This window comes from Lathamus discolor, chromosome 1, assembly GCF_037157495.1.
Source record: "Lathamus discolor isolate bLatDis1 chromosome 1, bLatDis1.hap1, whole genome shotgun sequence".
NCBI lineage: Eukaryota > Metazoa > Chordata > Aves > Psittaciformes > Psittacidae > Lathamus > Lathamus discolor.
The window spans coordinates 68,563,728-68,580,176 of record NC_088884.1 but is presented as its reverse complement, the minus strand read 5'-3'; the positions used below and the strand labels follow the sequence as shown (position 1 = coordinate 68,580,176).

The window sequence follows — 16,449 nt, the reverse complement described above, 5'->3', positions numbered from 1 at the left end:
CAAATGGGATGTGTAAAGCCCGTGTTGGCTGGGTAATCAGCCCAGCCCGGATCACCCGCCACCCCTAGGCTGCCCTGGGGCCGCGGGGACCAGCCTGCTCATCGAATGGCAAGCCCTGAGGGAGCAGGGATTGCAGCCTTTCAGTGCTTCAAAGGGGCTGTGAGAAAGATGGGGGACTGTTTAGCACGGCTTGTTGCGATAGGATAAGGGATGATGGTTTTAAACTAGAAGAAGGAGATTCAGTATGGATGTGAGGAAACTTTTTACAGTGGTAAAACACTGGCACAGGCTGCCCAGAGAGGTGGTGGATGCACCATCCCTGGAGGCACTCAAGGCCAGGCTGGACGTGGCTCTGGGCAACCTGGTCTATTTCAAACTAGTTTCTTCAGCTGTCCCTGCTCATTGCAGGGCGATTGGACTGTATGATCTTTGAAGGTCCCTTCCAACCCACACCATTCTATGAAGGCCTCCAGGAAGTGAACCATCAGCCTCCACATCGCCGCGTTCCTGCGGCGCCTCACACAGCAAGGGGACGGGTCGAACGCCACCGCCGCCACGATGCGTTCTGACTTAGAGCTTCCCCCCACCGCCGCCTTCCCGTCACCCCTAACGGCCGCCTCGCGGGCCCCCATCACGTGCGCAACTGCACGGGCCACGTGGCGCCCTGCGGGTCCGCGGTATGGCCCCGCCTCGCCTTCGCGTTACAGGGAGATTGACAGTGAAACCAGCCAATCAAAGGCACTACCTCCTCCTCCTCCCCCGCGCTGCCCCCCCTCCTCCCCTCCGCCTACGATTAGCTGTGTCATCCAGCGGGTGACACCGGGGGCGGTTGCCAGTTGGCTGCGGAGGCGTCCGCCTCCCGCCAATGGCCTCGCCAGCCGCATGACTGACACCTCCCCTGTCCAATAGCTGCTTCAGGGCAGGCTTGCCAGAGAAGAGAGGGGCGGAGCAATGGGAAGATGTCGTTGGGGACGGCCGGGAGTGTGGCGTTGTTGCCGTTGCGCTGCGGCGGTGCGTGGCGCCGTTGAGCGGCGATAGCCGCGGCCGTACTCGTTAGCCCGAGTGCCTGTCTCAGAGCCCCGCCCTTGGGGCCGGCTAATGAAATTGGCACACTGACGTAGCCTGCCCTCCCGCCGCGGCTGAGGAAGGCCTCAAGGAGAGCCGCTCGGTGGGCGGGTCTTGGTGCTGTTATGGTGTAACGGGCAAATCCTCTGTCCAATGGCTTACGAGGGTGCAACCCGCAGCCCAATCCGTAACGCGGAAGGGCGGGGCAAATAGGGGCGGGCGAGCGGGTGCCCCATTTAAGGGGCAAATCTCGCAGCCAACTGGCAGAAAGGAAGAAGGAGGGGGAGCCAGTGAGGGTTGCGAGGGGGGCAACGTTAACCGATGACAGTCACCAAGTGCAGCCAATCGGTGAGGGCGTAGTGACGCGACAGCCCAATCAGAAGCGCTAGCAGGCGGGTGCTCCGCTGTGATTGACGTGGGCCGCGGCTAATGGGCGGAGAGATCCCGGAGGCTCTTCCCAATGGGCAGCGTGTAAGGGGCGTAAAGGGGAGCGGAGGGCGAAGACGAACAGGTTGGGAAACCAATCAGCGCGAGGGTCGGAGGGGCGCCGTCCAATGGGCGGCGCGAGGGGCGGTGCGGGGGCGTGTCTCGGTGTGTTTGGGTTCGTGCTGCTCGGGGGAGGGAGACGGCGGCGAGGAAAGTTTTTTTTTTTCTTTTAGTTTTTTTTTCTTTTTTTTTTTTTTTTTTTCCTCCCCCCCCGTGTGTTTCGGAAGGGGGGAGGGGAGGGCGCTTCACGCTGCTGCTGCTTGCTTGTTTCCCGGGTTCGTGTTTCCCGGGCGGGCGGGCGGGCCGGGCCGCCACGGCACTGAGAAGAAGGGGGCTCAAGCGTACCGCGGCGGCGCCTCAGCGGTGAGTGCGGGACGAGCTCCCCCCGTTCCCCCTCCCTCTCCCCCCGATCGGGCCGCGAGCCTCACCCCCTCCCTCTCTCCTTCCCTCTCTCCCTCAGCGCCCTTCCCGCCCTCAGGACCCTCCCGCCGCCTCTGAGGGGGCCGTTGGCGCCGAGCTTGCACACCCACCCCCCCACCCCCGAGCTGCAGTGCTACGGGGGGCGGGAGGGGGGAAAGGGGAGGCCGGGCCGGCGGGAGGGGCCCGAGCGGCGGCTCAAGGGCGCTACCCCAGCGACGCCGGGGCTGCTGCTGCTCAACCCCCGTCTCCACCGCGGCGAGCGCTTGTCCCGGGGCAGAGCCGGGCTCGCAACGCCCCCTCCCCGCCGGCGAAGGTGTCTCCCGTCCGCTGCCCCTCCGGTTTTCCCGACAGGGCCCCGTCGGGACGCGCAGGCGACCCTGAGGCCGCTCCCCGGAGCCGTGGTGCGCAGCGCCGTGCGCTCGGTTGGCTGCCGAGCCCCGGGGAAGAGCCGCCCGTACGGCAGCTCGCCCAGGCCGGGCAAAACGAACAACGGCGGAAGGACTCCGAGAAGCCTTTTTGCGGCTGGGGTTGAAAAGTGCTTTGGTGTGGCGTGGGGACGATGCTGAGGTTACGCTGATGCCGCTACAAACAGCGTTGGATATGTTGAACATGATGGTAGTTAAAATGCGTGTATGGGGGTGGGAGGGAGGAGTGACCAGCCTCAGAGGTGTGTCCCCAGGCAAGGGAATAGAAAAAGTTTCCCCAGCTGTTTGTAGCAAAATGTGTGTTTGTTTCTGGAGACACTTTACCGGTTGCGGGTAACGCTGCTTGTAGCATGGTATCTCACAAGCTCAAATCTTGCTGCGTGAAAATGCATGTAGGAGTATCTACTGCAGGGTACAACTGAGGCTTGTGGAATAAAACCAAGTTTCAACAAAGTGTTTTCCTAGCCAAAACAGACATGCTGGCTACTGTAAACGGTACTTCATTTTCTCATGTTTAACATTTCACTAACATTAAGAATATTTGTTGAGGTATCTCCATGAAGTTAACTCTGTTTTTGCAATCCATAGTATTACATTTGATCATGATTTGTTAAATTTCAGTGTTGTGTTTTCATCCCTTTCAAAAACTGAATCTTCCTGAGAAAGAAGTAGGTAGATCTTTGGAGTTTCTGTTGGTCCTTCTTTGAAAAGTCTGGTTCACTTAGTATTTTTCAGTAATACTGCTACCCAGATGAGTTGGGTTTTAGTTTCTACTACTGGCGTTGCAGAGGTAGTACCTTAGATTTGTGGGGTTATTAAATATGTGCACAAATTCAGCTAACTTTGTAGTTTGCCTGCACTGAAGTTCTTCAACAATTCCCTCATCTCCCATGGTGACTCTCTCTGATGACACGTGCGGCTAGTGAGAAGCTGGGTGGTCTGTGTGTTCATCTGCTGCATTACCTGGGGTCTTGAATTTAAGGGTAAGGTCAAGTTTTATTATGTGATCCATAGTTAGTGCCCAGAAAGCCATGTAGGTGTATCTCAAGGAGTGGTTTGTTAAGGGTGACTTTTCAACTGTGTTTAACTAACCTGCAGGTAAAACTAATCAATTCTGCAGTGAAGAAATCACCTCTGCAAAAACTTTAGGGCTGGGGAAGGGGGAACAGAGCCCACAGTGTGTGTTAGCTTTTGTGCTGTGAAGTTCTAGGAGCAACAAGGTGTAGGCACATCTTTCTGTGTATTAACTAGGTGAGGCTATCACAACACCTTTTCCTTTCACCTTGGTAAGTTATACTGCGTGTAAATGAGTACAGATTTCATGAGTATGCATTTTTATGTAAAAAAATACAAACGTAGAGAATTAGCTCAGAAGTTTCAGTGCAAAATGGTGAAATTTTAATGGGCATCCTTCATTAGTGAACTTGGTTTCTGTTTTCTCATAATGTTGTTACTTGGATGCTTAGTAAAGGGAACCACTTCAATTGTGTAATGTGGAAGTCCTGGAAAAAACTCCAAAACTTCATAAAACAGTCATTGTGTCTTTGTTAGACAGTCTAGCAGCTCTATAGCACTAACTTAGCTGGAAATCTAATCCTTCATTTAAATGATACCTCAAATGTTTGGAAATAAAAATCTTGAAACTGTGAATCAAAAAAAAAAAGCTTATTTTACCCAAGTTTGTGTGACTGAATAGTCCAGTAAAACATTTAGGTAGAATGTGTGTCATGGCTTTGCTTGGCGATGAGTGTTTGATCATTAAAACTTGAAGCTGGAGGATGACTTGAAGGGGAGAGAGCTTTAGGAGAGAATTTTGCACAGTTCTGAGGTAGTGTGTTTTACCTTAGATCTGCCTCCTGTCACAGGAAGTAGGAAACTAGAAATAAGTACATTTTGCAGAAGTAATGCGTAATATACATCATATATAGAGATATCTGTCTAGAGCAATGGGGTGAATAGCTGCATCCAGAATGACAGAAAGAATTGGACTACAGAATAAGTAATTTGAAAATATGTTCAAATGGGTTTGTTCTTTTATGGTTTTGAGTGTTTGTTTTGTGGTTGGGTTTTTTTTTTTTCCTCCAGTAAAATTAGTGTATTTCTGCTCACAGAGATTGGATTTACAATTAAGCAGTATGAACTGGAGATCATAGAAGTATAAGGAGCTTAGTTATTGACTTGAGTGAGTTTATTAATAGTCCACTTAATGGTTCAGTTACTTCATTCTCCATTTTCTTCAGAATGCTTGGATGCAGAGTCTCTTGTCATAGTCACTTATTGCCATTATCGTGTTTATTTTCTTAGAATGTCTTTTTCTATACAGATATTTTCTGGTTTGCGCAGTAATAGTAATAATAACAATGAACAATCATTTTCCAGCTTCTTTGCAATGGCTTTCCTCAGTAATTGCTCTCTATTGCTGCTATTAAATTCACAAATTCTGTCTATACTGAAGATTTACAAATGCTGCAGTACCTCTACTTACAGTGTATCTCACAGCGTACAGCTATTCAGCTCCTTATTATTAGATTTTATTTTTCACTCAGCCTTTTTCTGTGTGTAATTTCTGGATCAGTAAATGTGTCATTGTGAAGAACTGGGATTGTTTGCTTTCATAGGACAAATTAAGTATATTTAGCATGTAGAGAAGGGGGAAGTACCTCATATTAGCAAATATATACCAGTGATTTTCTTTTAGCTTACAAGTTTTTTGTCGCCTTGGTGCTTATAAAAATATGTTGGCCTGAATTATCTCTGGACTTGCTTTTAATAATGCATTTGTTGCAATTTCAGAAATTTTACTTGTGAAATGTTATACTATCTTGGGCAAAGAATAGCAAGAAGATGTCAATCTAATGTCATGTTCTAAATAACGAGAACTTAGAGATGTTGAGCAGTTAGTAGCATATTTCTAAGTGCTTGACTAGATGTGACGGAATAAGACATGAATTCTTGCGGTTAGTCTTCCTTAGCTTAACATTTAATGTCTTTCTCCCCTTTTCAGACAACATATATATGCTATGTTTGCTTGTTCTTTCAGCAAACAATGCGTGGAATATGGACAGAAGAATTGGTTTTAATTTCTTGTGAATCCAAAGTAAACTTTCTGCTACTATCTGCTAATAAAAATAGGGACATTTTTTGGTACTTGAGGCAGCTGTCACTGTCAGACAAGTAGTTGCCTGTCGGTATTTGTGCTTGTGAGGTGACCAGGGTAATAGTAATGAGGATATTCTGATTGCTGTTCCTTGTTGCTTTCAGCAGATAGGAAAATTCTCCTACTTCCTTACATTTCTCTGCTTTACTGTTCATACCTGCTTTGCATTGCACTTATTTTTTTTTTTTTCCTTCAGGGAAGTAAGCAGCTTTGCAGCAAAGACTTGGTGTATTTAGATTATTTTTCTCTGTTAGAGCAGTAGGCAGTGAGTATGTTAACTAATTTTTTCCTTTGCCGCCTTATAGCGGCAAAAGGAGAGGGTGATTTTGCACTTATTATGGTTTGCATCATGTTGTAGGGAAATGTTCTGAGGTTTTTAAGTTTTCACCAGTGTAAGGCTTGTGGTCGGTGTTTGGATGTTCTTCGTGTTTACCATGTAGTGAGCTATGGAGATGACCTTTTCTAGTTTCAGCTAGTCAGTACGGATTGCATTTCTAGGCCTTGCCAGCTTTAGTAGTTCTGAAATCAGATATCTTGTATGTATTTCCTGATTTAATGTCTGTGGATTAGAAAAAAAACAATAGTTCCTCTGTGAAAAAATCTGGGACAAAAACTGATGTTGTCTGAGACTTGCACTGCTTCAAATTTTTTAGGTATCTATTTAAGAGGGCAAAAATGGATCTGAAAGTAGCATTTACCCAGCTTAGCTTTTAGATCTGTGGAGAAACATACTGCTTGTCAAGAGAAATAGGAGGTGCTGGAAGGCATATGTTATGCTGCATGCTACAGAACACTGGTCAGAAAAAATGTGTAAAGTATAAACTGGTAGTCAGTGTATTTTGCCCCTGTCAGGCAGAAGACTGAAGGCTGAAAAGCTAATTAGGGGATGAAAGGATAAGAAGCAAAGTTGCAAAATGGAGAGTTGATAATTTTAGATAGACTGACAGAGGATTAGGCAAAAGGTGATACTGTAATATCATGTTGCCTGTGTGAGGGGAAGCCCTCTAAGCCATCTAAATGAGTTGCGAAAGAAAAGTCATTGATGTTTTTACTTATGTTTTAATTTTTATAATTTCATCCTAGCTCTTGCCAGCATTATAAAAAGCCCTGTAGTGAACAACAACCTGACAAAGGGGTTTTCAGTAGTGTATTCCATTTTTTGGGGGGTACTGGTCTGTTCTGTGTTAGGAGAAATTTATTCTTTATGCCATTTGATGTGGTAGCAGTCTACAAAGAACATAGTTTTTTATGGACACTATTTATTCTGTTGAGAGATTTTCATTTCTAGCCTCTATTTTGCTAGTGGAAAAGGCTTCTTCCTGTTCTTCTGATCATCTTGTATCCTAGGGTTGCAGGATTTTTCTCTACTGGAGTCTCTTTCTTACAGCAAATAGTGGTTGTGCCTTGCAGCTCTCTACTGTGTTCTTCATGTGGCAAAAGTACACTTTGTGAGAGGTTTCACAAGTTAAATTGGAAGTATGATTTTTGAATCAAGAAGCTAAATGTTTTAAAAGCTGTATGTCAGCGTTTTTCTTTTAGGACTGGTCTGTTAAGTCTGCACATGATCCGAACTGAGAGTCATCTGGGCTGCTCTAAGGCAGAAGTTGTTACCAACTTCTTTGGCCCTCTGACCTCTGCAAAAGTCTTATGGCTGTAGCACACGTGTGGTAGGAAAGGGGTTCACCTCAAGAAGATAAAGGAACTCACCAGGGACTTGGCGATCTACTGTGGACTAAACATGCTTTGGTCCTATGGTGATCCACCAACGTGAATAGGAGTAGGACCTCTTGTCTTGCTGCTGCTTACAGCCAAGATATACACATTGCCCACCAATCCTGTGTCAGGTCTAGTTATAAACTTGGATGTCTTATCAGCTGTGTGTGGCTGAAGATACACAGGTTGTCCAGCTCGTCTCTTGTATGTTTGAAAACTTTTTACTTTTCTTCTGGTCCTTTTTTTGGATCTTTAGAAATAGTCTGACTCTGAAGACAGTTGAAATGCATTAGAGTACGTTTCGTTTTGTCGCTACAGAAAACGGTTGAATCTGCTTTTTTTTTTATACATCAGTAGTATAACTTTGTGATTTAAAAGTTTTTCCAGAAGTCAGATTTTGTAGAAGGCTAAATCACCTGTACATTCACTTTCTTTACTAAACCAGTGAAACACTTGCAAATGGCTGAGGTTTGTTTGGGTTTTTTGTTCTGCTGGCTTTTTTTTTTTTTTTTTTCTTTAAGTTCAACTTAACCTGCTTCTAAGTAAGAAGCTAAAAAAAGCACTTTGGCATGAATGTTTGTCCTTACAGGAAGTTTTACTATTACAGCCATTGTAATTTAAATTCATATCCTTCCGTACGCATTTGAGTTCTGAGAAGAATTTGTTTCAAATAAGCTTTATAACTTTTTCTGTTTGTCAAATAGCTCAGATTCTGCCTTGCTGGATTTTAATTGCATTGTACCAGATGTCTATTTTTGCAATTCAAAATGAAGATGAGTCTTTTTTTGATGAGGAGAACAAGAATGAGAAGAATCAAGCCACAGTGCTTGTTTGGGACTGTTCATCAAGATACAGAGTTTTTCATAGACCCTTCAAAAAAAAAAAAAAAAAAACCAAAAAACAAAAAACCCCACAACAGAAAACAACCAACCACCACCAATATTTAGTATTTTGAAGAATGTTCTCCATTGGGAAGTTTGAAAAGATGGATAGTGTCTTTATACTGATATTCCTCTGCCCCTCATATTAATGTCTCTTGTGTGGTGATTTGCTACACGCACAGCTCGTGCATTTTCTAGCCCGTCAAAACAAAATGAGTTAATAAAGGTTAAATTGATGTATTTATATATAATAATATAGCTGTGCTTTTTGCTTGGATAAATATTTGGGTGCTTCAAGATCTGCTCATCTGTTTTCTATGACTGGTGTGGTGACAGTATGAAGAACATGCAGATTTTAGTTGTTTTTCAATGTTTCTTTTACCTTTATGTTTCTGATGGCACTCTGCTGAACAGTAGAAAGGGGAGAAAATGTTTTTTGCTGCATAGCCAGACTTTTTCACTCACTTTGTAAACTATGTAGTTGCAGTACATTAGCTGCCTATAACTTTCTTGCTTGGCCTGTTTAATTTTTAGAGTAAGCAGAGAAGCAACTGGAACTGGCCAATAATATTCTCTTTTGTTGGTAATTAACTCCTCCAGTTCTTTCATATTCAAAGGCCAACTTTCTTTTCCTTGTCCTTGGCAATTCGTATAGTGCAGAAAATGGATTCAGATTATGAAAGACTTGCTGTGGATTGAAAAGTAAATCAGCTTGGGGAGAAGTGTCTTGGGGAGAAAGAAGGTAGTAGTCTCACTGGATCAAATACTTTCAACATTGGCTAATAAGCAATGAAAAATACTTTTGACAGCGTAGCATAGTGATGACCTCAGGGCAAGAATATAGTGACATAATCGGTCTATTCTGTCTTTAGCTCTAACCCTGTACTTACCCAATGCTGGATAATGTTACTTTCACCAGTTTAGGTAACTAGATAAACTGGTACTGCCTTGTGTATGGATACTGTGTACTAGCTTACCTTGCCCCTTCTTCAGCTGGGTATGTATGAAAGCGAATCCAAAACCTGAGAGTTAGCTTTTTAGATACAGTGGGAGAGCTTAACTCTGAAAATCAATTGTCGTGTTTATTGCAGATTGGTAGCCTAAAAGCAGGCTTGTACATTTCTGGTGGAAATACTAAAGATTGGCTACCTGTCTTTTAAATGCCACTTTCAGAGGAAATTATGTTGAAGAACTGTTTTGTGCCAAACCCCAAAGACTGAAGATTTACGGCCCTGACATCACCCATACTTAAGCAGGTCCAGACCTCTTCTTGCAAGTGGTTCTATAGTTGGTAGTTCTAACTGAGCATGTTTATCAGAGATTGTAGTGTTGAAGACTAGGATTGTATCGTTAATAACTTTTATTTTGTGTTAAAGAAAGAAGTAATCTGGTCATTAAAAAATTAGTGTATTGTCTTGTTTCTTTGAAGAAGATTGAAAAAATATTGTTTGAATTTAAAGCAGATTTTTGAAAATTCCTGTTCTTTTCTTAGGTGCCTGAATAGCTGAAAAGTACAATTCAGACTGATGGCAGGCTATAAATATTGATGAGGCTGGACTTGGCAGCTGGTTATGTTGAAAGTTGGTATTTGCAGTTATAGTTTAGAATGATTTCCTTAACTCAGTATTTGTTTTCTTTGACAGTAGTAGTGTTAAGATCTTGGACTTCTCTGCATATATAATCATGTTAGTAGGAAGTCAGAATGTTTTGTATAGAACAAAAACCTCAGTTTTTAATTATTACAAATGTAATAAATGTAGAACATTCATATGAAAAACTTTAGGTGTAAACTCGCAAAGAGTGAAGTAAAAAGTAAAAATAAGAGCAAGATGCGATTTAAACTTAATAGTCTATCTCCCCTCGGGCTTCCTCCTGGCTCTGTCTTGGCTTAGTCTGGCTTTAAAGGTCTACACAATGCTGTGTTACATTACCGGGAGTAGTGCTGAGATCCAGAGCTGCAGTGTACGGGTGTCTGAGTGTCCCAGCTGCTGAAGGAGCACCAGTATTGCTGCACTGGTGTGAAGTTCCTAACAATGTAGCTCTTACCGTAAAAGGTAACAAAACAAAAGGATAGGTTAATAAAAGGATATTTTAGCTATCTTCCTATAATAGAGGAAGATAGTAAGAACTAAAGAGTTTGAAATGTACAGTATCTTCCAATTCTGTGATGCATTTGAATGATTTTTAGTAGTGCTGTCTTCAACTGCTGAAGTTGCCATTTAAATGTGCCAGTGGATAAAGCACCCTTCCCCCTTTCCTGTGCACATGACTGCTTACTACCTTATCAGTTTTAATTTAGTTACTACTGCTGAGTTTGATAAACATACTGTTACACAGGACTTGGTGGCTGTTACTTGTGGCTGAAAAGGAAAACCTTAGATCCTAAGTTCTTAAATTGTCTTTTGTGGTATGAACAGTCTGATGGGATGACTGTTAGGATTATAAGCAGTAAAGGAGTTATTTATAGCTTTCAGGTTTAAAGTTGAGCTGTTGGGACATAGGCTTCTCTCTTGTAATAGCGTTTTGCTTAAGGTGTAGAAAAATGTTTAAAGTCTCTGGTCTAGTCTCCTCTTCACCTCTCCTCCGAAAAACTCAGGTCCTCTGTACTCTGAAGTCTTTCTGTGATTTTTGCAAATGCCCTGAAGCAAAGGCTTGCCCCCGTTGTACTGTTGCTCCAGCAGTGCTGAATCCTTGGGAATGCTAGATAGTATACATGGATTGCTGGCACTGTGAACATGTTGATTGCGTCTCCTTTTTTTTGCCACTGGGGTACCATTAAATTGCATGATAGTTGTAATACTCATGGTAATAACTGCTTGTGTGCCATTAGGATTCCAAGCATTGCTACCATTATCACGTCAAAGCAGTATTAGCAGTGTGAAATAGCCCCTTTTTTTGGTGCTTGAAAAGTATTAGTTTGCAAGACATAAGAGAACAGGGGATGAACAACTGAAAAGGATTTTTTTTTTTTTTTTAAGTGATAGTTTGTTTCCAGCTTTGCTAAAATAATTCTTTTATTATGTTGTCTGGGTAAAACTTTGATATAGACTGAAAAATTAGCCAATATTCTTGAGTCATGTTTTAATTCCTAGATGCTCCAGTCATCACCAAAGCTCTTGTTATACTGCTGCTGACTGTCAAGAGGACACTGTTGTCACTTAACAAAATGGTATTCCCAACAACTTCAGTTTCAGTAGTTTCAAGAACCATTGTGGTAGTGTTGAAGGACTTGAAGAGAAAAAGTGGAAAGAGTGCTGAGGATGTTTATTACATATATATACGTACGTACACATATGTAAATATGCGTATATGCTTGAGCCACACTGAAAAGATGGGGTGGGAGAAAGCACAAAGAACTTTGGAAAACTGAACCAGTTGGCAGCTTTGGTCTGATTATACTGTTGGGATGTAACCTTGATTACAATTGAGAAGTGATGTGTAGTGTACAGTAGGCTGCTGAGGTAAAGTAGAGACAAATACGTTTTATGTTTACTGTAGCCTTTAACAGGTTCTTTAGCAAAATCAGTATGAGCACGAAAGAAGTGAGTTTTTTATGCTGCTTTTTGAATTAGAAAGTAGCAAAAAGGTGTAAGCAAAATATTTTTTTTAAATAAACTTTTCAATTTATTTTTCACTTAGTAGGAGGATGAGGATTTAGCACCTTAAATGTTGTTTATGTAAATGTTTTGGAACACTGGGAAGGTGTCAATGCAATATTCTTGTCTTCAGCTCATGTTTCAAGGCTGCCTTAAGATTTAAAAGCTTGAAACTGGATTTTCTAAATATAAAGTCTGACTTAGGACCATTTTTGTTCAGTCCTGGGCTGCCTTTCCTTCTCCTGCTTTTGAAACATGATCCGGTAGCCAGGTGATCAAGTGCATAAAATTTTTGCTTTTTTAACAGATTGGATAGACATGAGTTAAATACTAGTAGGTTGTGGTTTGCTCATTTATTTGGGCTGTTGATGTGAAAAGACTTAAGTGCTATGAACTGGGGCTTGTGTTTTGTGCATACAGGTTAATGACAACTGCTGGGTAGTCTGCCTAGTCTCATGTTCCCTTAGAAGAGCAGTATACACTAGTGTGCATGGTATCTGTTACAAGTTACACTTATTTATCTTGTCATTGAAAGTGGCTGTGTCATATCTACATTAACAGCTGAACTATTTTCCATATAGTACAGAAAACATCAGTGCAGAGAAATTAGTATTGAACGAAGTGTAAGTTCTGCAGCCAACACTGAATTAAACATAACGGATGTTTTAACCCACGTCATGTTTGGAATATGGTGATTTTGTGGGGTACTCAGTCACCATTGCTAAATGCTGTTCTCTGGATTTATTTTTTTGATAAAAGGCTTAAGATTTCCGCCTTTTCCCATTCTACCCAGCTGCTTTGTTTAGTAGAGTCATATCTTTACGTCATATCTATTTAGTTTTTCCTTGAAGTGCTAATCTTTCTTGGATTTCCTTCCACCTAAATAATGCAAAGAAATTGTTCTAAACAATGTGAAAGAAAGAGAGTATAAATTCCTCTCAATACCAGTAGCATCTCTCTTCCTCATAGGGAATTCTTTCTAATTGATTACATTTCCCTCTTCAAGTGAGAAAGACTACTGCAGTGACACCTGAATTGTCCTGGAGAATTAATTTTATTTATTTTTTTTAGTAAATCATGACTGTTCAGTGCCAGTGTGCTGTATATGAAAAAACATGAAGTATTTATTGTTTTGAAATTTTGCTTGACTTTAAGCCAACTTCCCAGTACCCTAATTGGGTGTGTGACGTTTCTGTGTAGTTACATCAGTAGCTGTTTATGGCAAGGTGATGTTTTTAGACAGCTTGAGGCTTTTTGGTAGAGTGTGCTTTTGGTTGCTTTGTCATAATCATTCCACAACATAAGTCAGAGCTAAGTTTTAAATTTGCTGCTGTCAAACATCTATCCACTTAGCAAAGGGACATTTAAACCATGGTGGTGGCAAAGACCCCCTTTTGTCTCCAAAGGTACCCTTTCTAGTCAGAAATTGTTTGAATGGAAATCATACCCAGAAAGCTTTTGTTAGTGTTGGAAGCTCAGGGAAAAAAAAATTCTCAGTTTATGTCAGCTAGCCCCATGATGGGAAGTTTGTCACTGAATAATGCTGTATATCAAGCATGAGGCATAGCAAACAAAGATGATGCAGTGAATTTAGAAACATACCACCTGTTTGGTTACCTTCACAACAAATATTTCCTTTATGGTGCCTGGTAACTGGAATAATTTAGACTTTAGTGATGTTAACTTCGATGTATAGTGGTAAACCAATAGTTCTGGTCCGCTTTTCGTTCCTGGAAGTTGGTTATGTTTTGCAAAACCAAAATTGATTTAATTCTAGCTGTGGTTAAGACAGAATGGTGGATTCTGCATGGGCTTGAGTGTTAGGCAGCTCAGTGCTGCTGATATTTTATCCTTTCAAAACAAGATTAAACATCTCACAATTGGCAGGTAGTGGGATTAATTTTTACACACAGTGTTTAGTATTCAGAAGTTATTGTAGGATTATGTAATCAATTTCCTTGAGCACACTTGTATGTGTTCTCTCAGCTCTTAAACAAGAAACAAGTTTCACCTCATGTTTTTGCCCAGTTGTGAGTAGAAATCGTATTTTTAGAGCTTCCTACTCTTCTGTTGTATCTCATAGTCATCAACAAATTCTTTCACACATGCTGCCAGTGTTTACTGTTTCTACGGGTTTGGATAGGAGATTGTGTGTGGGGAGAATGTGAAGAAAACACTTTCCTGATGCCAGCTTGTTCCTTTCAGTTCTGTGCACCTGGAATATGTTTATGTTCCCACAGCAACAGCTTATGTGAGGTGACCAGAAAGGAGGTATTTGTGTAAGTAAAGAACTTGGTGCACAGATGTGGGAAGACGTGCAGCACTCTAGAGAACACTGGTACAAGAAAGCTAGTCTAGGAGTTGCGACTCTGAACAGGGTATTCTGCTGCTTCATAGATTCCTTAACCCAGCTAAGCGAATTGCTGCACTTCACTGTATTGGAACTAGAAATATATGCAGAAAATTTGGGGTGTTACACTGTACATGCATACAGTTCTAGTCTGTCAGGTTAGGACTTTGTACATGTGAGCCAGCAGTATATAGGTATAATGAATTGTCTCCATTATCTTGCAATCACAGAAACTGAGTCTGATCTTTCAGTGTGCCAGAACTAATAAGTAAGTGTTGTAGTTAGCTGATTAATACTAGGTTAAGAACTGTCACAGTTTTTGGAGAGAAGAGGGAGGTCCTCCACTTTCTTCTTTTAGAGTAATGGAGCCTAAATTGTGGGCGGGTTGTTAATTTGTTTTTCTCTTTCCTTCTCTCTGGCTACCTAATCAAACTGTGTCTGATTTGCTGGCCTTGTGCAGTCCAGCAAGTGGGTTGATGCATCCTAAAGCCCCGGCCAAAGTAGATGCATATTTGAGGATTTGAATTAAGAGATATATGCGTGATATTTATATTTATGTTCTGACCTTGGCTGAGACTGAGATTCTTCTTGCTGTAACACCTTTGCAGTCCTGCTCAGCTACACATCATGTTCTGTCTTTAACCCAAACTGTTTTCACTGGTATCTACTCTCTTGTGCTGCTTTGACTTTGCTAATTAACATTGTTATTGCTCTAGAAATATAAGCCTAAATTTGTCAGAGTAACAGGAGGAGGACAATCAGTCTTTCCTTGTCATATATGTAGTAAAAATTAGATGCTGCCGAGAGCCTTTTTTCAGCTAGGGATAGGAATCCATACTTCTTTTCTTGAATAAGATTCTGTAATGAGATAAGACAGATTATTGGCATAATTAGTAGCAGTTCTCTGTCTTCCCATGGAGACATCAGCGGTCCCTAAGCATGGAGTGGTTTGGCTGGAACTGTGAATGCTTTTGCTAGATACTAATTCTACAATATTTCAGTATCTGACCTGGTTCAATCCCTTTCTGGGAAAAACTGCAGTTTGTCCAGCTTCTGCAATATATCCTGTCCTCCAGCTTAAGATCCCATACTGTCAAAAACTGCACAGACCCTTCGTTGGTCTTGCTTTTTAGCTGATCCTCTTGTTGGATGGAGGTACATATAAGAAACGTGATAAAACTGCTAAGTCAAAAACAGCCTTTGACTCCACCTATAAAGTACTGGTTACTTGTCAGCATACATTAATAATAGTGTATTAAATGGTGTGGATGGATATTTCTGGGATGTTCTAAGCAGATGGGTAATAGTTAAACATTCAGTTGAGGAATTTTTTTTTTTTTTTCTTCTGTAGTTTGGAAATTAATAGGGGAAATTGAAAACTTGCAGACAATGTAGTGATAGGACAAGAGGTAATGGGTTCAAACTGAATCCAAGGGTAAGTTAAGGTTAGACACAAGGAAGAAGTTCTTCACTGTGAGGCTGGTGAAGCACTGGAACAGGTTGCCCAAAGAAGTGCTAAATGCTCTATCCCTGGCAGTGTTCAAGGCCAGGTTGGGCAGAGCCTTGGGTGACATGGTCTAAGGTGAGTCATCCCTGCCCATGGCAGGGGGGGTTGGAATTGGATGATCTTAAGGTCCTTTCCAACCCAAACCATTCTATGATTCTGTGAATGGAGTGGGTTACTCTTACCTCTGCCTATTATTTTCAATACATTTTAGTAGTAGAGGTATTTTCTTGGTCTCCTGCTACCTAGTGAAGCCAGGTAAATTCAACTTAGTTCACCAAGTTGAAGTTACTTAGTTCACTAAGATGAAAGCAGTGTTTTGGGTTGGGGTTTTGTTTTTTGTTTATTTTTTTATTTTTGTGGTGCTTTTAGTTTTCTTGTTGGGTTTTTTGGGGGGGGGGGGTTAGTGGTTTTGGTTGGTTGGTTTTGGTTTTTGTTTTTTTTTTTTTTACTGTGAAGTGCTTAGTGTTTTGGCTTCTTACTAATTTCAAAGTATGCATTCACTTACAGTAAAAGTTATCAAGAGTTTGAGTTTTATTAGACTTCTGCCTCCAGAACCTTAGTTTCTAACAAGGATTTAAAATGCCATGAGTAGTAAAAACATTCTCAATTTAGGTGTGGACTCTAAGGTTGCTAACACTTTTGGGACATCATAGTATTAAGCTGGTGATGTACTTAATGCAGATTTTTTTTCACTTGGAAAAACTTCTTGCAAGTGATTGGGAAGACTGCACATGTTGTAGTCTGCTTTGCTAGCACCTTGCTTGCATGTTCTTTTCTTGGTAAAAAATGAACATTTCAGTTTTGTACCTGTGCATAGTAAATAAACAGTTAAAAACTAGAGGTTGATCT

General features: G+C 41.8%; 1 protein-coding gene across 1 annotated transcript in view; it reads left to right on the top strand.

Moving 5' to 3' along the window:
• The first annotated feature begins 1,713 nt into the window (after positions 1-1,713).
• The window catches only part of TNRC6B (trinucleotide repeat containing adaptor 6B), a 136,095-nt gene continuing 121,359 nt past the window's right edge, over positions 1,714-16,449 (top strand). The window contains exon 1 of the mRNA XM_065677680.1: positions 1,714-1,914. The gene's annotated coding sequence lies outside the window, so the exon portion shown is untranslated. The remainder of the gene's footprint in view (positions 1,915-16,449) is intronic.